At 42.4% G+C, this 24,911-nt stretch overlaps 1 long non-coding RNA gene across 1 annotated transcript; it reads left to right on the forward strand.

Annotated features, from left to right (window-relative positions):
• Nucleotides 1-2,202: 2,202 nt before the first annotated feature.
• Nucleotides 2,203-20,474, forward strand: LOC146209589 (uncharacterized). The gene is made up of 3 exons (XR_014703456.1): nucleotides 2,203-2,454; nucleotides 2,804-2,915; nucleotides 20,272-20,474. It is a non-coding gene; the product is annotated as an uncharacterized LOC146209589 (long non-coding RNA).
• Nucleotides 20,475-24,911: the final 4,437 nt, after the last annotated feature.

The following is a 24,911-nucleotide window of genomic DNA, read 5'->3' on the forward strand; positions in this document are numbered from 1 at the left end:
CAATATGGTGATGTATATATTGACCCATGGGAAGGACAAAGCAGCAGGCAACAATCTAAGAGACGCAATTTCTCTTAAATAAGCTCTTTGTTGGGCAGACTTGCGCCGAAAACAAATTAAACAAGGGGGCGGCGACGACAGCTGCTATAACGCTCGTTCGTCGTGGAACTAAGGAATGCACTTTACTTTTGGTATGGCTGAATTTACAATCCAGTGGCTCGTGTCCGTTTCAGCATTGTTACAAGGTTTTCAGGTAACAAGCTAAATGTTACCCGAAAACCTTGTAACAATGCTGAAACGGACACGAGCCACTGGATCGTTCGAGATACATCTGGGCGCATCTTCAGCGACAAAGAAAATAATAAAAGCGCGTCTTGGCGGCGCGTCTTGCATGAGCAATATCATTGCGTGCGTTACAGTGTCTGTGATAAGGTGGCGTGCGAGAGGCTTTTGAAAACAACAAATAAAGCCTTCAGTGGTTCGCAGCAATATTGCGAGCTCCGTCAAACGTTTATTAAAATAAAGCAGGCGCATTTTATTACAAATCTTAGCGCTACTAAATTCTTTAGAAATGAATGCTCTGCAAGCAAACGTGTCGCATGGGCTTTTGTTAAGGAAAAGCAAGGCAAACCATTTTGACGTGCTTTTAACTATCTCATTGGCTAATTTCGTAAAACATCACGCCTTGACGTCATGATAATGTTCATGTTGTGGCCACCTAATGGACAGGTTTGAAGGCATCGTAGGTGGAATTGAAACAATTTTTGCATTTTTTCAGAGGCTAGAAATTACTGCAGCGTCCCTTAAGCATCGACAAATTTTTGTTTTGGTTTTTGCAAAAATCTAGCTTTCAGAAGCCCTGGGTGGTTGAAATTTTCAGAGTCCTCCAGTACGGCGTCTCTCATAGGCTTAGTTGCCTTTGGAACGTTAAACCCCACAAACCAAAACAAATCTAGCTTTCAGAAGAAACCTACCGTTTACGGTAACTGAAATATCAGATTGAAATTAAGTAGTCAAAAGTAGAAATAGCCTTTTTTTAGCAGCCATGCGCTGCCGGCGCCATGGGGCTCACTGTGGGTCGCGCCGCGCTTGTGATTGTCCACGGTATCGCGTGACGACATTCCGAAGTTCGGGGAAGCTGGCTATGCTGCTCCGGCGTTGCGCATCTTGCTAATCGCAGCTCTGCGTTGTGTTCTGAAAGTGATTAAGGCGCGCTATTTAAACCCCCAAATTCGCCTACAAACGACGCAACATCTCCGTTGTAGACAGCGGAGGTGAGTCGTCAGCGTGCACCAGCGTTTGCATAAAAGCTTGTGTTAAAGACGTATTTTGAAAAGCAGTGCATGACATTCTCAGCAGAAACTACATGGCCTTCAGCAAAAGCTTAGCAAGCAAATCCTTGGGACAAGGGTCAGCGAGCAACCCACAATCCACCAGCCACTCGCACAAGCCTCCTGCTCTCCAGAAAGCCATTGGTTCTCAAAACTGGTCCCACTGCGTAATGTACCAAATTCCATGACGCTAGCGATGGGCGCTGTACGTTAGGGAAAGAAAGAATTTTATAGAAAAGATGAAGCACTACTAAGATGCTATCAGAAAAATCGACGGTGATTTAAGTGTGATTGCCGATTATTACACTCTAAGAACTAGAACTCTTATTTCAAGAGTCAAACAGCCTAATTACTCCTGCAGATCTCACTTTACTCCTGCCATATGCGAGGAAGAGTAAAATGGCCTTTCAATCTTCCAAGGAAAAATGAGTAAAGTGAACATTCTACTCCTGCAGATTCAGATAGCATTAAAGGTTGTTTTACTCCTGCGATAAAGAAATTATAACTTTCCGTACCACACATGTTTCGATTGTTGCTCGGGCAGCACAAGTGTCCGTATTGGACATTGAAGCAGGCTTCTTTTTCATTTTTTCCTCCTGTCTACGTGATACCGCATTAAATAGTAGTAATCAGCTATCAAGGGTAAAGGCTTCCAGGCGTGTCGTCTGCTCCTGTTTTCAACTACGAAACTGTCAACTGCTCAAACTAAAGTCACCTGAAGAAATGAATAACCTACAACCATCTAACTTCACAAATGAACTTTATTATTTGAATATAATTTATGCATTTACAAATACTTGATAGTTATCAAACTCACGCTCCCTCTTCTTTTTTTTTTTTTTTTGCTTTGCGCAACTGTTGCTTTCCTTGTTCAGTTCAAGCGCTGCGTTAGCTGTGCGTTGTTTGTTCTTGCGGCCTGTCAGTTACATCGTATTTCGCTTAGCAATCCTTTATTACCGCCGGCTTGACCTCTTAAACTACCCTGTTATATCATTATGAAATGCATCGCAAGCCTCAAGCCTTCGCAGTGTTCACCATTTGCAGCGCGCAAACAGGATATGACTTGCAACTTGCTTTCAATGCTCGCTCGCCAATGGCATCAACGGTCTCCGGAGTCATTCAGGTAAGGTTCGCTTCTTTTTTTTTTTTCCGGAACTGCAAGTTTAAAATACGCGCAAAAGCGTGTATACTTCTGTTCATTAGCACATATTTTGAAGCCTCAGTTTTACCAAGCGCTATTTTCTTGTACTGGGAGCAGTGGCATTGTCGCTTGTTCGAACATAGGAGGCGCGTAGGCGCTATTTGTTTTGGCAGTGCTGTAACCGCTAATTTTCTTCCGTAGAAACAGAAGTATGTGTTCTTGTGCATACATACTTTAATAACTTCCATTTTTTATCTTCACAAATATGCATCGGCAGTCACGTTTACGTCCGGTGAGTGAGGCATTACAGTTTTGTTCCTTGCACTTCCAGGTGTACTACACTGACATAGACGTTTTTGAAAATGTTCTCCTGGAAGACAGCGGCTTGCTCAGGGTGGATGCTTGCTTGGTTGCTAAAGGCGCCCGTGAACAGCATTAAGCTCGTAAGTGTGTTCTTCCGTCACATGATTCTCAAAAGGCACTACAATGATTAATGGTGATAAATGCTTTATTTGCCTACCTATGCTGTACAAGTGGAGGAACCGCGGCCTTAGGCTAAGCACATGCCCACAAAGTGCGGTCAGCTGTTGCCATGGTCTCCTAGGCTGTTCTCTCTAAGGACGTCATTGCATATTAGGGCACTTCAGATGGGCAAGCAGCTTGAGTATGCGAATGTGTTTGCTTGCACTTTATGTTCTGAAGATTAGTGTCGTGTGTAGCAGCCAATCAAGGAAGTAATCGTGAGTTAATCCGAAGAAAATGAATTGTTCATTTTTCACTTCCTGGCATACTTTTTTTCTTCTGCAGAAAAGTCACTTATAAACAGTACGCATACTTTTTTTATAGCTGCAGCATGGACATGCTGTTATAAAGCCACTTTGAAACCTCAAAAAAATAAAGTTGCTATTTAGGTCATGCTCATAAGAAAGAGAAGCTGCTAAGAATGGCTCACGAATTCTCGAGTCATAAAGAATATCTTTTGTTGCTGTGCAAAATAATGCAAAATGTCTTACATCGCAAAAAAAAAATCTGGAAACATTTCAGTGACCTTCTGCGTGCTTGTTGAAACACACACACACACACAAAAGAAAATGAGGGTGGGGACCAATGTTGAGTGCACACAGGAAGTTGAGTAGCTGAGGAAGTCATCGCCGAGCTCTATGACAGCAGAATTGGCATGGCAAGGAGTCATAGAGCACTGGCACGACAGTGTTGCATCTGCTTCAGCTCTTTCCACACACTTTTGATGGCCTTCCATAACTCATCAGAATTTGCAATGTGCAGGACCACTTTTTGCAAATTGCCTTTTAATGGCTGAAGTGTTTTCAGTGGCTTTCAAATCAGCGACCTTAGGAAGCCAATCCAGTGTAATGGGCTACAAAGCTTTTCAAGGTGCACTTTCACAATGTGCGCCATGAGGATAGGGAAAGAATGCTGCGGCAGAAAATGCCCATTCTTGTAAGCCATGATTAACAGCGCTTAACCACACGGCCAGAGTAAAGAACACATAAATGACCAACACAGGTGCTGAACTGCAATTTTATTCTGTAACCACTAATACTCTGCTTATATACCCATAAAGGCACATACAAGTGGCGATTTTTGACACTTGTGGCAACAAAAACTAATGTGACAAATAAAAACCAAAAGAAGTACCGAAAGGGCAAACCCGAACGAGGAGAGAACGAAATAGGCAAGTTATCTTTTAAGCCGCCAACACATGGAAAGTGGACTAATAAGAACAAAAAAAATACAAATGTGGAAGGGGAGCAGAAAATGGGTAGCAGAGGTAAAGCTAACAATTAGCACAGCAAAACGCATAAGATGAAGTGCACTAAAACTGAAAAAAAAACGTCATGAACAACAAAAATGAAGCCAACAATTGACATTGCCAAATGCAGAACACAAGCAGTACTAAATAGCTAAACCAAAGCAAATGAACGAAACGCGCATGATCAACAAGGGTGAAGTCAACAATTAACATAGCGAAAGGATGAAGCTGAGGTGCATAAAACCAAACAAGAAAGATAAAATGTCAGGAAATGAATTCAACAAATGTAACAAAGCTAAAACCAGGCTAGATTAGAGAAGTCCATAAAGAAAGGCAATCTCTTTCCAAGAGTGAAATGGAGGGGGTGCTAACACAATCATCCTTGAGCCTCAAAATCTTGGCAGCTTCGACTATTTCATGTGTCAGCTTTACCAATGTGTTTTTAACAGATTTTTTTTTTTCAAAGAATGAGTGGCATGGCTTCTTTGAGTCAGTTCCTGCAGTGGACGGGCAGATTCCTGGGGGATATACTTGATAAGTCATTTTAATGCTCCATTAGCCTTTCATTGATGCATCGGCTTGTTTGTCCTTACCTTATACCTTACGGCACGTGCGGAAGGCGCTCACTCTAAGCCTTTCACTTGCCGTAAGCTATACGTGGACCAAACTGGCCGATGAAGGCTAATGGAGCATTAAAATGACTTATCAGGTATATCCCCCAGGAATCTGCCCGTCCACTGCAGGAAGTGACTCAAAGAAGCCATGCCACCCAATCTTCGAAAAAAAAAAACTGTGTTAAAAACACATCGGTATAAGCTGACACATGAAATAGTTAAAGCTGCCAAGATTTTGAGGCTCAAGGATGATATCGTTAGCAACCCCTCCATTTCACTCTTGGAAAAAAAGATTGCCTTTCTTTATGGACTTCTCTAATCTAGCCTGGTTTTAGCTTTATAACATTTGTTGAATTCATTTCTTGACATTTTATCTTTATTGTTTCGTTTTATGCACCTCATCTTCATCCTTTCGCAATGTAATTGTGGACTTCACCCTTGTTGCTCATGAGCGTTTCCTTCATTTGCTTTGTTTTAGCTATTTAGTGCTCATCATAATAATAATAAGTTTATTCGGACATGAAACATGTACACAGAACATGCCCACGGGAAGAGGCAAAAGGAAGAAGCTGATGGCATTCTTCCTGACGAGGCCTCACCCCGGGTCACACACAGCTTCATCTTTCTTGTCATGCACCTTTTCTTTCAGTTTTAGTGTACTTCATTTCATGCGTTTTGCTGTGTTAATTGTTAGCTTACCTCTTTTACCCATTTTCTGCTACCATTTCATTTTTTTTTTGCTGTTATTAGTCCGTTGTTCCACGTGTTGGCGGCTTAAAAAATGATTTGCCTATTTTGTTCTCCCCTTGTTCGGGTTTGCTCTTACGGTACTTCTTTTTGTTTTTATTTGTCACGAGTGTCGAAAATCACCACTAGTTGGTACCTTTATTGGTATATAAGCAGAGTATCGGTGGTTCCAGAATAAGGTTAAAGTTCAGAGCCTGTATTCGTCTTTTATGTGTTTACTCTGTACGTGTGGTTAATTAAGCACTGTCAATCATGAATCAACACCACTAGCACGACAACTTTTTCTATCCTTGCAAAGTCCTTCTAGCAGGTGAGAAAGGAGCTGGTGGCAATGATTACAAAATAACCTTGGGAGCTCAGCTGACCATCAATGCAGGGAAGAGGTGAGAGGCTGTCTTTATGGTAACCCCCCCCCCCCCCTTCACATGTTTAAGGATTTTTGAGTGCTTGGCCTGAGGCCATTGACATAAAGGGGATCATACCTTCAAATAGCAGTATTTAATGAAAGTTAGAGCCTTGGCAGCAAAACAAACATGGTATATAAGAAAGCAAGCCACAGGTCAAAGGACAAAAGTATAATCATTTACTTTTTAGCAACTAGGCAGCACTCTTTTTTGTTTCTAGGCCCACCCAGTACAGGCCCACCCAGTACTGCATTATAGTTATGGCTTTTGTGTAGCCATCCTATCTGAATCCTGCTTTGCCACGCCTTTGCCTAATAAATTTATCTGACACATTAAGGCTCAGGGCAGCCCTTATCTCACCCCCTGTTATGAACAGGCTGTCACTAACAGAGGCAACAATTTGTAAATTCTTTTTGGTTGCTTTTTGGTGAGATAGCGGGAAGCATCTTTGATTTGGTCTTCATCCCGGTAAGAATGTATGATTATGCCCTCTGAAGCCTCAGCCACTCCAGTTGCTTTTCTGTAGTGCGCAGTTCAGTGACGTCCCTCTAATTCAGAATCTTGTCGCTTGAGGTATCGCGGCAGCCTTGTAGGTCCGTAGCCATGCTGAAGCTCTAAGCAATGCATGTTGATAACTGTCCATTTTACAGATTGAAAAAGCATTCACATCAGAAAGTGAGAAATAAACGATCCATAAATGGGTGTGTTTGGCCAGTGTCTATATTGCATTTCTTCAATTGTTTGCTGTATAGGACAGTCTTCAGAACATAAAATATGAGCAAGGCCGTTTGTTTACTCATGCTGTCTGTTCATCTGAAGTGTGCTAATGTGGAGTAACATCCTTAAAGAACAGTGTAGCAGATGTGGGCATGCTATTCAACCCATGTTTAGCCTCTTGACCAATCACTTTGTGGCTAAGTGCAGTTTCTACAGGCCTACTATTACCTTCCATGCTATGTGTGTTAATTGTTGCACTCCTTATTTATCCTTGAGAGAATGATCTGTGTAAGTAATTGAATAAAATGGATCACTACTTTATTTTGACAACTGATTTATTGCTATTGCTGCCATGCAGCATGTGACACTGATTGAGTGTAGAGTTCTCAAGCACTTCCTTCCAGCCAATGCTTGGTTTAATAATTTTGTTATCATTGTCTTGTGTGGTCAAGTAATGGTAATAATTAGTGAACTGATTTATCTTGTGCCCTTCCAGCAGGTGTGCTTCTGCTTGGCAGCACATGAGAATCAGTAATTCTTGTTTATAAGTCACTGTATCTGTTCTATTCCCAAACATGTAATTGTACTCAAGGGGACTCAATCACAGTTCTTCAATGCTGTTTTTTTTTGTAATACACTAGTTGACTTTGCTTTATATTTGATGATACGTATTTTTTCCTTGACTGTCATCGTGTATATCAGTGGGCCTCTTAGATTATCCACTGTCCGCAGGTCGCGTGAGTACAGCCCAGCCATTTGTTTACTAGGGTTGCTTTGGCGTTAGTCTTTCTCCAGGTGGACAGTTCTGGGCTACCTGCTGGCTGCTAGACTTGCCAGGATGATTTTATGTTGGCTGCTCGCATCCAACTAGCAAACAACTGAGAGGTGATGGGGAGGTGAGGAATGTCTGCGGCTGTTTTTATTGACTAGGACCGCAGAGCTTCGGGTGAAATTTTCTGTTTTTAGGATGTCTTTAATAATGTGCAGGCAGGTGCTCGTTTCAGCTGATCTGCAGTGGTCATCTATTACATTTTTAACTGTCGCCGCATACATATTTTGTATGTGTGTGACATTGTCTCCCATCACATAATTTACAAGATCAGATGTTCGTTCCATATCAAGCTTAATGAGTTCGGATTTGCAAATTATATTTGATCTGTCAAGTTCTAGCATCAACTTATTTTACAGCATTGTTCAAGGACCTTCTCGAGCGTGAGAGCAGACCTCAATTCCCTGTGCACTCAGGCATGCGCATTCATGCAAGTATATCGTCAGCATGCGACACACGGTCTGAGTGTTCGGTATTTACTTTTCTAGCGCAGTGGAAAGGACATACTTTGGTAATTGCTCAGAAATATTTTAAGATGTAACGCATGCACGCACTATAACGTTTCACTTGATTGATCAAGGTGGCCACGACAGCTAAAAACTGAGCATAAACTAGTTATTGCTTTTCACTCCTCACACGTTAAATTATAAATCCTCGAAATTTGAGCTCATTCGGTGCAGCAGATAGTATTAAAAATTATTTTTATTATTATTGAAATTGGCTTTCTGGTCTGGCAACCATTGGCCGCTGACGTCATGAGATCATTCCCATGTCATCTGCTATTCGCGATGTAGGCTATGTAGGCTGCACTTTTGCATTCATGCTTGGATGGTGGTCACAGTTTTTTTTTTCAGCAAAAATATTTTATTCGCATACTCTCTTTTCTTTGAAAAGCCTTTACTATAATATGCGACTTTAGTGATCCTCGAACTTGTTTTGGGCTTCGTCTAGAGATTGCCGAGGAGGCTGAAATGGACGGGCTCATGCTGTATAATTCAGAATACAATCAGAAGCATATTATTCTTATGCTATGAGATTTAGCTTGTTTTAGCAACAAGCGCTCACGCATATAAAAGGGTACTTGTCCGTTTCTTTCCGCCGTGTACCCACGCCACGAAAGTGGGGAGGGGTTAGCATTATGTTCCTGATTGCTGAGGTATTGCCGTTGCTCTTTCGGTCCAAAAACTAAGAGTAAGCAAGCATTACCTTGAGGCGAGAGCATACCTTGCAACATTAAAGGAGCAGACAAAACTTTTGAACAAAGCGGTACCTCTCGACGACCTTCCGTTGATCAGTTCCGTCGGTGTCGTGCTGGCGTCGTCGCCAGTGTAATGCAAAAAATCATGCGTCGATAAGCTAAAGCTGATAAGCTGACTGTGACCATGCCTTATGCTGAAGAAAACATGCCTTATTCTATATTGCTTTTGTGCAGTAGCATCTTCATCAAGCACTTTCGTCCGAGGCTCGGCCACTGAGTCAATCAACTCCCCCCCCCCCCCCCCCTCCCTGCAAAGAAAAAAAAGATGAGTCCTTTGATATTGCAGCCTGCATTTCAGACGACGCTCCACCGTGCATGGTTTCCTGTCCGCAGTAATAATAATGTTTTTTAATATGAAAGCGCCTCTACTTTAATAAAACTTTAGCAGCACACCTCTGATTTGTATTCATTATGCAATTGCGGCTGGTACAAAAGCAGCCAATGGTGTGTGCTGTGCCTTCACTGTGGGGAACAACTGCTAGCATGACCAGCGTGGCAGTACGGCCTTGCATGCTGTTTTCCATGCATGATGGCTCACACAGGGAAGATTGGGAAAAAATAAGGTGATAGATAGCGCATGCATTTGGCATTTCTCAAATATTTCTGAGTGTTTTCTAAAACACTTCCTTTTTTCACTGTGCAGAAAAATGAAATGAAGACGTGAAAAATTAATGCACTCATGATACTGATGTACTGTCTTTGCCAGAAGTAACCAGGCGGCGTGTGCCGCTTCTCAGTTGGTTAGCAGAGAATTCATAAAACTTCTGATGCTGTAAATTGGTGCAAAATAAATGAGAGCTCCTGTATTCACTTACCAAAAAGTTATGATCCTCAGGGGATCCATGTTAGCTTCAGAATACAAGCAAGAAGCAAAACATGCAGCCTGGTTACTTTTGGCAAACACGGTACATGCACTTATTAATGTGCCTTCTCGAGTACGTACTGGGAGCTGCAACCCACGGCAATGCTCGAGAAGGTCCTCAAACAGCAAGTCAAGTAAAATAAGCTGAGTACGGACTTGAGAGATGAAACGTATTTTGCAAATAAATCGATTTAATGAGCATAGTACGGTGCAATCATCTGCACTTGTAAATGGTGAGAAGAGATATGTTGCCCCACATACACAAAATAAGTAAGCAATTGCAATGGAAAGACACACAAGATGTCCACCACGACTGGCGGAAATAAGCACTATCCTTGAGATTGTACAAAATGTCGTGTTCACTGAAGTACCGCATATGCTCACCACTTCCATATAACCTGTCGTCTGCTAGCTGCCCAAGCGCAACCCACACTAAATCGTCCTTGTGAGAGTGTGGCATCCAGCGGCATATCATCAGAGAAAAAATGAACCCCCCCCCCATACATACAGAAAAATGTAAGAGCTGGCTCCACGCTCGGGTGCCCCTTAGGCTAATAACTTAAGCCCAGTGACAAGGCGGCGCGTATGTGGAAACTAACGATAAAAAAGAGTAAGTGTGACAAATGTCTCTTAAACGTAATTTATGTTCATTATTTTACCTGTGTTTGCTGTGTTTTTGGTCATTTATTTTTAATGTGACAGCATTGAAGGCCCCGTTTCCCCAAAATCTTGCATTGTTGTTGGCAACGTCGTGAGCAAAAAGTCATGAGCAGGGTTCTAGCATTTGGTAATAAGCAGGTGACATTTTTGTGGGTCAGGCATTGATTTTTGGTGTTAGTTTGTGTGACATCATGAGGCCGCATGAGATGCCGAATTGCCTGGAGCTCCTTACGATTGAAGGGTGAGATGGGCCCTTCCGAGTCGCACTTTTGTACATTGTTGTTAAAACAGGTATATATATATATATATATATATATATATATATATATATATATATATATATCTATGTCAGGTTGTCTTTCAGATAATGTGGTAGCTTATCACTGTATGCTAATGAATGTTTGAGATGAATGGATCAGTGACGAAGCGAATAGCAGTATGCAGGTAGGAAAATGAGGGTCACCTTGTAGAAATGCAGACTGGAGACAGTCACACTACCACATTATACCCTTAAAGGTAGACTTTAAGTATCCCTCCAGGTCTTAATTTTAATTTATTTATCCGAGGGCTGTTTTTAGCACCTGTTTTACTTCCGGATTTGGTTTTTATTTATAATCGTGTGGATTTAAGGTAGTCTCATTTCTCGCAAGGGTGGAAGAACGGGCTAGTTGCTGGTTCATATTCGGAAAGGAAAAAATGATGGCACACTCGAAAAAGTGCTGTGTTGTCATTTTTTTGTTCATGTCTCAAAAATGCGGTGTTATTTTTTTTCAAGCTCTGTTCTTACTGAGCTTTTTCATTTCACCTCAGATGCATGACCTACAGTAATGAAGGGCATGCCTCTTTGTCACTTTGTCATTCCTCTGGTCTTATCACTTAATGTTGTGGTATTATTTTTTTTTTCTTATGTCTATAGCCCTGTGTTTTAGGTGAAAAGAACGGCCGAGGTTGCCCTGCTTTGTTATATTGAACAACAATGCACCGTAAAGTCATCCCGCTGTCAAAACATGCATGAACATCAGAGCATATCCTACCTTCCGTTATCGCTCTCAAAGAAAGTGTCTAGTATGTAAAAACAATAAGGCGGTAGGCATTGCTAGTGAAGTTCACTGCCGCCCGATCACATGCCCACAGGCTATGAGGTCAGCCACTCAGTATGTGTGTAAGGGCTGATATGTGAGCAGAATTAGGGTAGCAGCAGCTGCTCTACACTGCCAGGAAATGAACCACTGACAGGGTTTTAATTAGTTTGGATACTTGTCACGCAGTATGCTGTGTTGGTCCAACTGGTCACATTGCAATGCATCACCTTCTTAGTTGGATCTCTGCCTTCTCCACTACTGCAGAGTGTAGGTAGTACATAGCAAATAGTCTGCACCTTTCTTATGTAGGTAGAGCAGTGTGTTATTAGTCTGTGCAGACGTAATTGAGCGGAAAGGTTGCTTTGTGTTTCAAGTAACAGCGATCCGATATCACCTTTCTTAAAGGTCGTTGGGCTGGCGGAGTGCATTACACAAAGATTACATGTATAATGTATGTTCTGCATGCACATGTGCTTGGTAGCATTGCCGTAGTATCTTTCACTATTCAGGATCGATGACAAGAATGCCAGCCTACCTACTACCAGCTGTTGTGAACACCTCGATTACTATATTATTGCGTTGCTACAGCGGCTTATCCACAACCAATGACTCGGTCAAAAGAACATAAGCACTCCAGAGAGCTTAGACGTTAGCTTGACAGGGTCAGGGTGCTTACTGAATTTGGTATGGCAAGCACCGTGCAAAAAAGGAAGTGGTGGCAGTCCTAAAATTTTTACACTCTGCTAGATATAACTTCTTTTTTTTTCATTATTTTGGCAGTGTGTGGATCTTGCATGAAAGTAGCAATTATCAGTCAATTTTGCAAATATATTCGGTGGAATCAGCTGTGCAATACAGTATGATGCTATATCTGGCTAGTTGCAGATACATTTAGGTTTTTTTTTAATTCCAGAAGCTCGCCATAAGGCATAATATAAAAACCCATCTAAATTTTTTTCCATAAGTAACCGAAGAAGGCTCTTGCTCTTATCGTTGTCGGTGAGCCATTTGGAGAAGTCCTCTTTCCTTGTTGCAGTTAGTCCTACTTCCTGCAGAATCTGTCCTTGATGGTCCGTGCACAAGTGCACAGCAGGTGGAGAACATCCACTTCTGCAGCTGATGTGGAACACTTCGGGCATGTGGCGGGTCCGATGTCTTCTTGAGATTCCGATCGGCATGTTACCGGTGGGGTAAGGGCCGCCCCAGCTCTTATTCTTGTTACTTGCTATTGTTGTCTGCAGTACTAAAACCTGGCTCCTCATCTCCGTGGTATATGAAGTAATCAATTACAGGCTCTGCATCCCAAATACCCATATATTTGAACCTTTGAACAACAAGAGCATCTGGGGACATCACAGGCAAAGATTTGAAAATACGCAAACAGACAGGCTAAAGTGACACTCCAAGCTAACCTCATGGTGTCATTACGTGGTTGACTGCTGCCATGCGCAAAGTGCAGATGTGTCTGAATTGTTCTTTATATGCCACAGAGGTAGACGATGATAGTGATGGCAACAGGCAGGGGCAGTACCTCGGGGTGTATGCGGTGCCACTCTACTATGCAGATTTCATTTCCTTCCAGATAACAGGTTCCAAATTTACAAGAAGTGGCTCATAAATGCAGCCCTTAGTCGAGTGTAAAAGGCACTCTATATTTCCTTGGTATGGATGATCAGGTCGTTTAGGCTTTTTGAGAAAATGTATTGCATAAAAGGGTTGCCCTTTCTCAGTATTATTTACACTCGGCCAAGTGCGAGACTGCACTATGCAAAGATAGTCTGCAGTCTACCTCTCCCTTCTTGCCACCCTGCTGAAAGATATCTGTTGTCTGCCTGTAGCAATGCATCCGTCTGTTATTTCAGGCTACTAGGGAAAGTGACACTATGCACAGGCAACCGTAATAAGCATACTTATTGCGTCCCCACTAGCAACGTAAAGCAATTTACCTTTACAGTGGTCTTGTTTATGCTCTTTCAGCTAATTGCTTGCCTTTTCGTGATGCTATTTCCTTACACCTCCGGTTAAGATCACTGCAAAATTGCCATATATGTGCTCTGGGGGTGAAACCGCAGCCATCTGCTGGGAGATAAATCACATGACTGCTTTAATTTTGTAAGAAATGAATCTGCAGTTTTTACCACACATTAACAGTGCATTAGAAAGACACCAGTATCAGTTCTGAATGAAAAATGTAACCCTTACTAAATTTTATGGACATACGCACGTGGAAAAGTGCTGGCCTTTACACATTATTTAAAATGACCACTGAAAGTCAGCAACAGAGCTATCTATAGATACATACACCTTCACATTGTCTTTTTGTTTACTGTTAAATACGAATAAAGTCAGATATCCAAGCATTCAGGTGCCTGATGCAGTCGTTGGTTGTGGGTGTGCCGCTTTAGGAATGCAATAATAAAGCAGTTGAGGTGTTCACGACAGCTGGTGGTAAGGTGGGTCGGCGTTTTTGTCATCAACCCTCAACAGTTAAAGGCTAACCAAGCACATGTGCATGCAGAACATCAATTGTACGCATAGGTTTTGTTTAAAGCATTCTAGCTGCACATCGAGCTTTAAATAAACTGATACCCAGTCGCCGTTGCTCTACTTTTGAAGCATCCTTTCTGCACACATACCAACAAGCCTGGTAGGAAGTGGCTCTTTAGCATAACACCATCGGCTGCTGTCTAGTTTCAATTGATGAGTGTGCACTGCTTTACCTACAAAGGAGAGGTGCAGATTATTTGCTCTGTGTGCTATCTGCACGCTCCAGTAATGGAGACGGTGCAGGGTCAGTTGGGCAGGTGACACATTGTCATGTGACCAGTTCGGCTAACGAAGCATACTTCGTGGCTCGTATTCAAACTTCTCAAAGCCCTGTTAGTGGTTGATCACTGCCAGCGTAGAATAGCATGAGTGAAGCTGCTGCTACCCCGATTCTGCTCACACTTCAGAAGTTTTGCCTAGCCGGCACGCTGACGGACCGACTGATTGACCTTGTAGCCTGTAAGCATGTGCTCGGGAAGTGGTTAACTTTACTCGTGCTTCTGATTTATAGTTTCTTGCACTGTTTTTTACATGCTCGACACTTTCTTTGAGGATGATAATGGGAGTTAGGATGTACTCTGATCTTCATGCATGTTTTGATTGTAGGGTGACGTTATGGTGCATTGTTGTTCGTTATAAAAAAGCAGGGTGACCTCAGTAGTTCTTTTTGTCTCAAAATCAAGGCTATAAACACATATTTTGACAGTAGCTCCACCCTCGTTCACAATAAGCATTTGTTATAGCTGAGGCCAATATAGGTGGGCTCTACTTCAGAGCTACAAAATAGTGAAACCAGTACCAACAACTTCCATAAGTACTCACTGGTACCAAGCTGTCGAGGATTTTCTCTTTAGTCTGACATATTGAATACACACACATGTGGCAGCTGTTAAATTAGGTTTAAAAAAATAAAAACAAAAGTTGGCGATAATGCATAAACAAATTCATCTTCATTGCTGTAGGTAATGCATCTGGGGTGGAATGAAAATCTCAGTAAGAACAGAGAGCTTGGGAAAAAAATAAACCGCACTCCTAAGACATCGACAAAGAAAGAGATGACAACACAGCGCTTTGTCCTTGTCTCAAGAGTGCGCTGTTTTTTTTTCCCCGAGATGAACTACCAGCTAGCTCATTTTTCCACCCTTGCAGGAACTGAGACCACCTTAAATCGACGCGGTGCTACAAATGGAAACCAAGTCCGGAAGGAAAGCAGGTGTTAAGAAATCTTGGAAAAAAATTAATCCTAATTTTAAAACCTGCAGGGATACCTAAAGTCTGCCTTTAACGGTATGCTGCTAGTTGCTTCATCAGTGATTCATTTATTTCAAAAAGTGCGACTCGGAGGGGCTTGATTGCCATCTCACCCTTCAATCGTAAGGAGCTCCTAGCAATTCGGCATCTCATGCGGCCTCATGGTGCAACACAAACTAACACCAAAAATCAATGCCTGACCCACAAAAATGTCACCTGCTTATTACCAAATGCTAGAACCCTGCTTATGACTATTTGCTTACGACATTGTCACCGCCGGGGTGGCGCAGTGGTTACGGCGCTCGACTACTGTTCCCAAGGATGCGGGATCGAATCCCGGCCTCGGCGGCCGCTTTTCGATGGCGGCGAAAAGCAAAAGCGCCCGTGTGCTGTGCGATGTCAGTGCACGTTAAAGAACCCCAGGTGGTCGAAATTTCCGGAGTCCTCCACTACGGCGTCTCTCATAGCCTGAGTTGCTTTGGGACGTTAAACCCCACAAACCAACCAACCAACAATAATGCAAGATTTTGGGGAGAATGGGGCCTTCTATACTGTCACATTAAAAATAAATGACCAAAAGCACAGCAAAAACAGGTAAAATAATGAATATAAATTACGTTTAAGAGACGTTTGTCACACTTACTCTTCTTTTTTATGGTTAGTTTTTGCATACGTGCTGCCTTTTCACTGCACTTAAGTTATCTCATTAGCCTAAGGGGCGCCCGAGCGTGGAGCCAGCTCTTGCATTTTTCTGTGTGTCTGTGTGTAGGGGGGGGGGGGGCTACCTTTGGTTGCTCCAGAATAATCCGTTCATTTTTTCTCTACGATATGCTTCTGGATGCCAGACTCTCACAAGGACGATTTAGTGCGGGCTGCGCTTGGGTAGCTAGCAGACGACAGAGGTGATATGGAAGTGGTGAGCATGTGCGGTGCTTCATTGAACACGACATATCGTGCAATTTCAAGGATAGTGCTTATTTCTGCCACTCGTGGTGGACATCATGTGTGTCTTTTCATTGCCATTGTTTACTTCTTTTGTGTATGTGGGGCAACATATCTCTTCTCAGCATTCAAAAGTGTAGATGTTTGCGTCATACTATAGGCATTAAACCGATTGATTTTTAAATGCGTTTCATCTCTGAAGTCCAGACTCGGTTTATTTTACATAGCTTGCTATTTGAGGGCTTTCTCGAGCATTAGCGCGAATTGCAGCTCCCCGTGCTTAGTCAGGAGGCACTATAATTCGTACATGTACATCAGTATCATGAGTGAACTCATTTTTCACATCTTCATTTCATTTTTCTGCAAAGTGGAAAAAGGGCGTGTTTTGGAAAACACTCCAATATTTGAGAAATGACCAATGCATGCACTATCTATCACTTTATTTGTTTCCAATCTTCCCTATGTGAGCCATCATGCATGGACACCAACATGCAAAGACTGTCACGTTGGTCATGCTAGTAGTTTCTCCACAGTGACGGCACAGGACACACCATTGGCTGCTTTTGTACCAGCCCCAACTGCATAAAGAATTCAAGCCTGCGGTGTGCAGCTTAACTTTTATTTATGGTAGAGGCGCTTGCATATTAAAAACATTCTTATTGACGTTATGCATGGATGACGGCATGCAACAGACACACTTTCGTGTCAGCTCTACCACATAGTGTCCTCTTTTCCCCAGGTAGATTCCTAAGACTGCACTGCATTCCCATCCAGCAATGGAGCCAAAGTTCGAGCATCACTGATGCTGGCATCGACAAATCCCATTGATGCTCTCTCTCTCTCATGCTCCCTGTTTCCGCACTCCTTTTATGTTGAGCTTTGAGAAACTAAAATCAGCTGTAGACCTGTGCCCTTTTGGCCATTTAAAGCTGTGTCTAGCTGGGTCAAAGCTATTGCACGACCTTTCAATTTTTTTAACATTTGTTTTGTGGACTCCTAAATTCGTGACTCCCATTTGAGAAACATTGCTTTTTGATGACTGAAGTGAAACATGATAGTGCATGCATATGGTACATCTCAAATATATCTGAGCTATTATCAGAGCATGTCCTCATTCCCACTGCATTGAAAAATAAAATACCATACACTCAGATTGTGCTTCACACACTGACGATATGTTTGCATGAATGCGCATGCCTGAGCATGTACTGAGGGCTATGATCTGCTGTCACACTCGAGAAGGTCATTAAATGGTACCATAAAATAAGCCGAGGCTATGCACTTGACAGATGAAAGATATATAGGGAATCCGAGTTCAGTGAGTTCATTATGAAATAGAAATTTGCAATTGTCAGTTACCTGGTGGGAAACAGTGCCACATGCATATTATACATATATAAGCAGCGACAGCTGAAAAAGAAAAAGATACCATAGGTGGGCACCATGGATCAGCTAAGGGCACCTGTGATGCCCTCGGATAAAAGAAATGTCGCATGATACTCCTCTGTCCTTTTAGTCAGTTTAAAAATAGTGCATAAATTTCTCACTTCCATATCACCTCTCCGTTGTCTTCTAGTTGGAGGGCTGCAGCCAGCATAAAATAATCCTGGCATGTCTGGCTGCCAGCAGGTACAAACAAGACAAATATGAATAAAAATTGGAAACGTTGCTTTATGCTTTCTCCAGTTTCGCTGGCTCCTGGCTTCCCTTATGTAATTTGTCATTTGATAGATTTCATTACTACAAAAGCAGCGTCACTTCAAAATTTACGTTGTCATGGTCTTGCCTGAGTGGCAGTATTACCTTAAAATTGTATAGACACCATAATAATGCCATAGCATTCATAACTTTATTCTGGATATAAGTCTGATATAGGCATTTTGAGCAAAAATCATGGGCGTATCTCTAGCAGGTGGTGGTTGGCTGGTGACATGGCTGGACACTGCTCAGTGATTGTGCACGTCACGAGTCTACATGACACGGCTAAGTTGGCAGATAGGAATTCTGGCTTTAACCAAGCCATTAAATGTGCCCGAGTGACCTAGGGGTAGCATGTCTTAGTCTAGATCCAAGGCTCTTTGGATCCAGTCAACCAGGCATCCACAGGTGACTCAGGCAGGTTCAGATGGCTTGGTTAAAGCAGGTCTCTATATCTTTGTGTGGTCTAACATAATGTTATCGCTTACAACTGTGTTAATGAGTATGCACAACATAATAGAATAAATTGTGGGGTTACGCATTTAGCCTGAAGTGTCTGTACATGAATGAGAATCCACACGGAAGCCCCAATGTGCTCCATCATACACTTAAGGTAGAGTTTAAAGTGCCCCCGATTTTTTAGTGTGTTGTCTTTGTAACAGTGTGCATGACTATACATGGATTACTACATAGTATTTGTTTATGCTATGGCTGCTAAATAATACAATCTCTCCCATCATCTGTTTCAATTTCAATGCCAATGGCTGTGTCAGAAATCAGTATAGGTCATGGAAGGCATGAAAAACTGCAATATCTGCTTCATGATTTTATTCACTATATCGCTGAAGCTAGCCTGGTTCAGGAGCAGTCATCACACCGAACGTGCCTTTATGACCTTCCTGATATTTGACACAAAAGCCTTCTTCACCTGGATTCTGAATATAACTAAACTCAAGGAATCATTCAAGTTATTAACACGGAAGCGTTACTTCGCTATGTTCACAGATTTCTGTCTGTAGACCGCACCCGTAAAATCGTGTCCGCAGCAGTTGCGAGTAATTAAGATACATGGGAGGTTAATGAGTGGTGTCAATCGATAGAGGCTGACATAATGTTGCTGCCGAAAAATAGGGCAATAAGCTAGTTAGGTAATTAATTACAGACAAAAAATGTAAAAGTTATCTGCAGCAGTTGTGAGTAATTGAGAAGTGGTAGAGGTTAATGAGTGGTCCAATTGATAGAGGGTGATGTAGTGTTGTGTCCGAAATAATAATTAGGCCAATAAGGCAATTAATTAGAGGCAAAACTTGCAAAATTGTGTCCATAGCAGTTGTGAGTGATTGAGAAATTGTAAAGGTTAATGAGTGATGTTAATCGATAGAGGATGATGTAATGTGTGCAAGCAATTATTAGGCCATTAAGGTAATTAGGTAATTAATCAGAGGCGAAAAATGAAACAGTAAAGGCAAAAATGGTCTCATTAGCTTATGGCTTGGTGCCACATTTGAATGTATCAAATACTAAAATAATTAAACGAGTGAATTAAGGTGACTTCAAGAATGTCACATCACACAACCTGAAGTCGAGCTAAAAAAGGGCATATGAAGGGATTAGCATGCAATTTCAAAGTACCAAAGACTAAAGTATTTAAGGCAGTCAATTAAAGTGGCATCAAAGGTGTGACGTCATGCAACTGGAAATAGAGCTGAAAAAGGGCATAGGAAGGGATTGTGCAATTTGAAAGTACCAAAGACTAAATAAACAAGTGGATAATGTGAGCTAGAGGCTGTGACGTCACACAACCAACCGGCAGTCTAGCTGAAGAAGGGCATAGGAAGGGATTGGTGCACAATTTGAAAGTACCAAATAAAATGGGTGAACAATAAGTGAATTAAGCAACCAGCAGCAACCAACAGCAGATTCCGTGCTTTTGCATTACGCCAATGCAGATTCTGCAGCGCTCTTTTTAGTTGTAGATGGATGCCACTCTGCAGAAGCGGCCTCAGTAAACTCCAGAGGGAGTGGAGGTTCGCCAGTGCAGCTGCATGTGTTCTACATCAAAAGCCAATTCTCGAGCAACAAACGGTCCAGTGCAGGCCAGGCTTGTGTTTAGCCTCTGAGGGACTAGCATAGTGGTATTCCCACTTTAGGTATAGCAAATTGGCAGTCAGAATAAACGAGGTATGTGGATTTCTAGATCACTAGCTTTGTTTAATGATTTGGAATGAAAAGTCTACACTTGGTCATGATGTGCCACTGCTAGGGCATACCTAGGTGGCGACCCCATGCCTTCACACCAAGTTTTGTTTTGTTGCATTAGCTGTAGGTTAAAACGAAAACTTGAGATTAGGAGTATGTTTAGTTGCTTATAATAGTTTGCTTTAACCTTCCTTGCATTGTTTTTATTCTATATGCAGACACCTGGAAAATGCAAGGATATCTTGAGCGGCTTCACTCGCCTCGGCAAGCTGCAATGTGGTCGAGCGGCAGGATCACTTGATTTAAACTTTGCTCACAGGATCACTTGGCTTGTAGCAGTGTTCTGGGCATCTAATGCCAAGTAGACTGTGGTGTCGAAAACACTGATAGGCCTAGACCTCGCAGAGCACATCCCAAATGTATTGCTTGCATGCACAGCAAATGTGAGAAAATAAAAGCTGTGATCAGCGTGCTTTTGCGTCCCTATTTATTGAAGCACCGATTTCACATCACAGACTGTTGTGTGTGTGATGCAAGAAGTGTGAAAAAAATTTGGTCGCAAATATTGAAGTTTGTACAGTGAAGCACAATTTGTTCATTCACCATTGAATAGTGTGTAGTGGAAATACTGTGCACCATTTTGCAGAGGAAGGTATGGCCAAAGTGAGTACTACAAAACATGGCTGGAACTGGTTTAAAAAATGGTAGGATATGTAAAACAGGCCATGAAATTTCATCAGGAGGAGTAAAATAAAACTCCTTCAAGGAGTACAGGCACTGCTATCAGTGGAGTCCTTGGACTCCTCCTGGAAGAGTTGTAGGACGCTACTACAGTGTGTAGTTTTACTCCTTTCGGAGGAGTGCCTTTACTCTATTCACAGGAGTAGCGCAGTACTCCATCAGTGGAGTCCAATTACTCTGTGGCTAGAGAGAGTTCTTTTACTCCGGAAAAAGGAATCGTATATGGGACAAGCGAAAACTCCTCCAAATGGAGTTCTAGTACTCCTTCTGTTCTTAGTGTGATATGCCACGTTTGCCCGTATGCCACATTCCCTCATATGCCACATTTGCTCGTATGCCACATATACCTCATATGCTGCATATGGCACATATGACACATTATACACATATTCCATAATCTCGTATATATGTGCCACGTTTAACTCGTACGTATGAGTTTTTTCGCTAGGGAAGTTTACAATCACGTCGGGATATCGCGCTTATCTGCTTGCTACATAAACTAATCTACAGTCACCATGCATCAACAGTGCCACTTACTAGACCGACTCGCACCTCCCACCGCCTGAATAATAAAATAAGTTTTCAACGGCTATTCGGCCGAACACATGCATTTAACTTCTCTGCCTTGCCACGGGCTATAAAGGGTTGGAATGGTCTTCCGGAACGCATCGCTAGCATATCTGACCCACTAAAATTCAAAAACGAATTGAGTACCTTTTTGCAGTCAGAATAACTTTTTTATATTGCGTTCACTGTGTCAGGTTGATTTCGTCCAATGCCGCTAACTATTGTATAATGTCATAATCCTCTGTTTATTACTTCCCATGCATGCTCTAATACTTATTTGCAGTTCCAGTCCTGTATTATTGTTAACTTTTGTATTTTAAACTGTGTACCATTGTTCCTTTTGATACACTGTAACCCCTCCCCCTCACACAGTGTTCCATGTTTGGAACCTGTGAGGTATTTGTATAAATAAATAAAAATATAAATAAATTGTATAAATAAACATACTGCATAATTTTGTTGTGCTAGTAAGTTCAGTTCAGTTCAGTCGTTCAGTCGTGTCCCACTCTTCGTGACCCTATGGACCATTTCACGCCACGCTTTCTGGTCTCTCACTATCTTCCTAACATCACATAACTTCATCTGCAGTGCCTCGAGGATGCCATCTAACCATCGCGTTCGCTGCCTACCCCTTCTCCGGCGACCGTCAACCTTTCCCAAAATCAAATCTTTCTCCAGCGACTCCTCTCTTCTCATCAGATGACCAAAGTAGCTGAGTTTTAACTTTAGAATTTGAACCTCCAATGAGCAGTCAGGGTTTATGGTCTAATAACGCCTATGCGCAAGTCTCAGCGCACGACGCAGGTTTCAAGATTCTACGGAATTTGTGAATCGCAAACTATTTTCCAACAGTGGTTATTGTATTTAGTCATTTATATCTCCACGTTGCCAATATTATGGCAAACACCATAGTGAATGATTCAGAAATATGTACGCGTGGCGTTCCTGATGCGCTTGTGGCATCGGGCAGCATAGAGATGTTTTTCAGTTCTACGGGGAGTGATGAGTAGCGGGTTTTCACGTGTTATGCGTGATACGTGCTACGTCCTTTTTGTTCTCCTTCTCTTTCGCCAAAACACGGATTGCACAAAAATAGGATAAAGTTCAATGAGCAAGCAACGCATTTCAATTATTATTAGTGAACCGAAGACATTGTGTCTTGGAGAACCGCCTCATTAAAACAATGTTTCTTGCCTGTAATCGTTTATTTTTATCGTTTGACGACGCGCATTACCTTCATTCCTGTGCACAGTTTCCTTGTTTCGTTCATTCAGTCCACGCTATGCGTACCTGCATGAAGAGCGAACTGCATATCGAACGCGCAGCAAAAGGCACAGTCTGACCATGTGGATGCCGTCATCTGAGACAGGCACGTGCTCCAGCTACAGATAGCTTTACTTTTCTTTGTGTTCGGTACTTCGCTTTGCCACTGGAGTGCCACGTTCAATCTGATACCATCTGGCGCAGCGCAGGTTTTCATGTGGCAACGGCTGTCGCAGCCGAGAGGGTGAAGCGGGCGCTCAAACCTCCCCAACAGCGTTTTGACCTTTCTGCCTTCACCACCGTGTTATCGGCGTCTGGTTGCCGTGCGAACAAGAGGCGGATGGAATAGTGAAGCTCCATTGCACATGCGTTGAACTGCGACCCAAGAGGCATTGCAACGGCAAACTGGCCAGACAAGGCAACAATCAGCTAGAATCACGCCCGCTGAGCGCTCTGAAGCGGCGAGCGCAACGTGTCGTCTGCTCACGACGCATTTCTGTTTGCTCGGAAATGTAGTTGTTTGTTTACTCAGCGTTACCAAAGATTTTACCTACTCAGAATTAAGGGTGCAAATATCGAAAAAGAAATATCTAAGGGTTGGAGCCTTTTAATGCTGATTTAAGTGGGAAATTATCAGCGCGCGCGCTGATGTTCCATAGGCACGCCTGCAGAAACGGCGGAGAGGGTGGCCCCCAGAACATGTGCTGCCGCTGGCGGCAGCCCTCTCTAGAGGTCACACTGAGCGGCCGCTCGCTCGCGCCGTCAGAGCACCTTTCTTTCTTCCACCGTGGTGGTGCACCATCTGGCCGAAATGAGTAGCAAGGAAGACGAGAGCTCAGCATTCCGATCCAACATACGCGTTTTCCACAGGCTGTGCAGTCCAAGGAGGAAAATTATATCAAAGGGTTTGTGGTCATGTTCAGTGGCCATCAAGTAACGCACTCTGTCGGAATTCAAATAATGTCTTTCTTAAATGTTCTTTGCAGAACGTCCCAAAAGAATACTGCATCATTGCAGGCAATAACTCAGTGCTCGATGGCTTGAGCTGTGTCACGTAGCCGAGAATTAACAGAAAAAACGAAAATATTTTTTTTTCTGAAGCCACAATTTAATAGGCAAAACCTCGGCATGAGTTTCAATAAAAAAGTTTTATTAGAAGGCGAGATCGGCATTTTCCGCACCATTTTTATACATTATGCCCCATACAGTTAGAACAGAGCGAACAATATAAAAAAGTCGGGAACACCATAAATATCAATTCTTTGTATAAGTTTTTCTCTGAAACAGACAATAAGCACTCATAAGAAAAGCGAGCTGCCAGAATACGCACTGGTTTGTAAACTTCTTTAATAAAACCAAATAATAAGGGCCTATCGGTAAAATTGGAAGAGACCAATAGGTTTAGAAGAAGGCTCACAAGGTTAGTTTGCAGGGATACTCTCGTAATTGGATGGGAGCTATTACGGAAAACAAAGAGACGAGCAACTAACTGTCTGACATACAGATGTGTCAAATCTAGTCCGCCAACAAAAAGAAGCCTGGATAGGTAATCGCGACACATAGGCTGAAAACTGGACGACCATAAGAACGTTGTAAACGTTCGGGGAAAACTTTGGATATAATTCCTCGCGCAATGGAGTGCCTGTAAAACATAATACATTTTTGTAGCGAGAAACATGTTACAGGACTGTGCTCCGCCAAATATTGATAGGTGGTGCTGAACAAAAGAAGGAGCATAGCGTTGGAGTGCCGTGACCAGCTCTTTCAAGTGGCCCGCTAAACATGAATGCGTGAAGGGAAACTCCAATGTATTTATGGGGAACACGAGACCATTTAATTCTATTTTAAGTAAGGCCCACTAAACTTGAATGCATGAAGGGAAACTCCAATGTATTTATGGGGAACACGAGACCATTTAATTCTCTTTCAAGTAAGGCCCACTAAACTTGAATGCATGAAGGGAAACTCCAATGTATTTATGGGGAACATGAGACCATTTAATTCTCTTTCAAGTAAGGCCCACTAAAGTTGAATGCATGAAGGGAAACTCCAATGTATTTATGGGGAACACGAGACCATTTAATTCTCTTTCAAGTAAGGCCCACTAAACTTGAATGCATGAAGGAAACCTCCAATGTATTTATGGGGAACACGAGACCATTTAATTATCTTTCAAGTAAGGCCCACTAAACTTGAATGCATGAAGGGAAACTCCAATGTATTTATGGGGAACATGAGACCATTTAATTCTCTTTCAAGTAAGGCCCACTAAAGTTGAATGCATGAA

Source organism: Amblyomma maculatum, chromosome 1, assembly GCF_055883805.1.
Source record: "Amblyomma maculatum isolate TAMU_Amacu chromosome 1, ASM5588380v1, whole genome shotgun sequence".
NCBI classification, from domain to species: Eukaryota; Metazoa; Arthropoda; class Arachnida; order Ixodida; family Ixodidae; genus Amblyomma; species Amblyomma maculatum.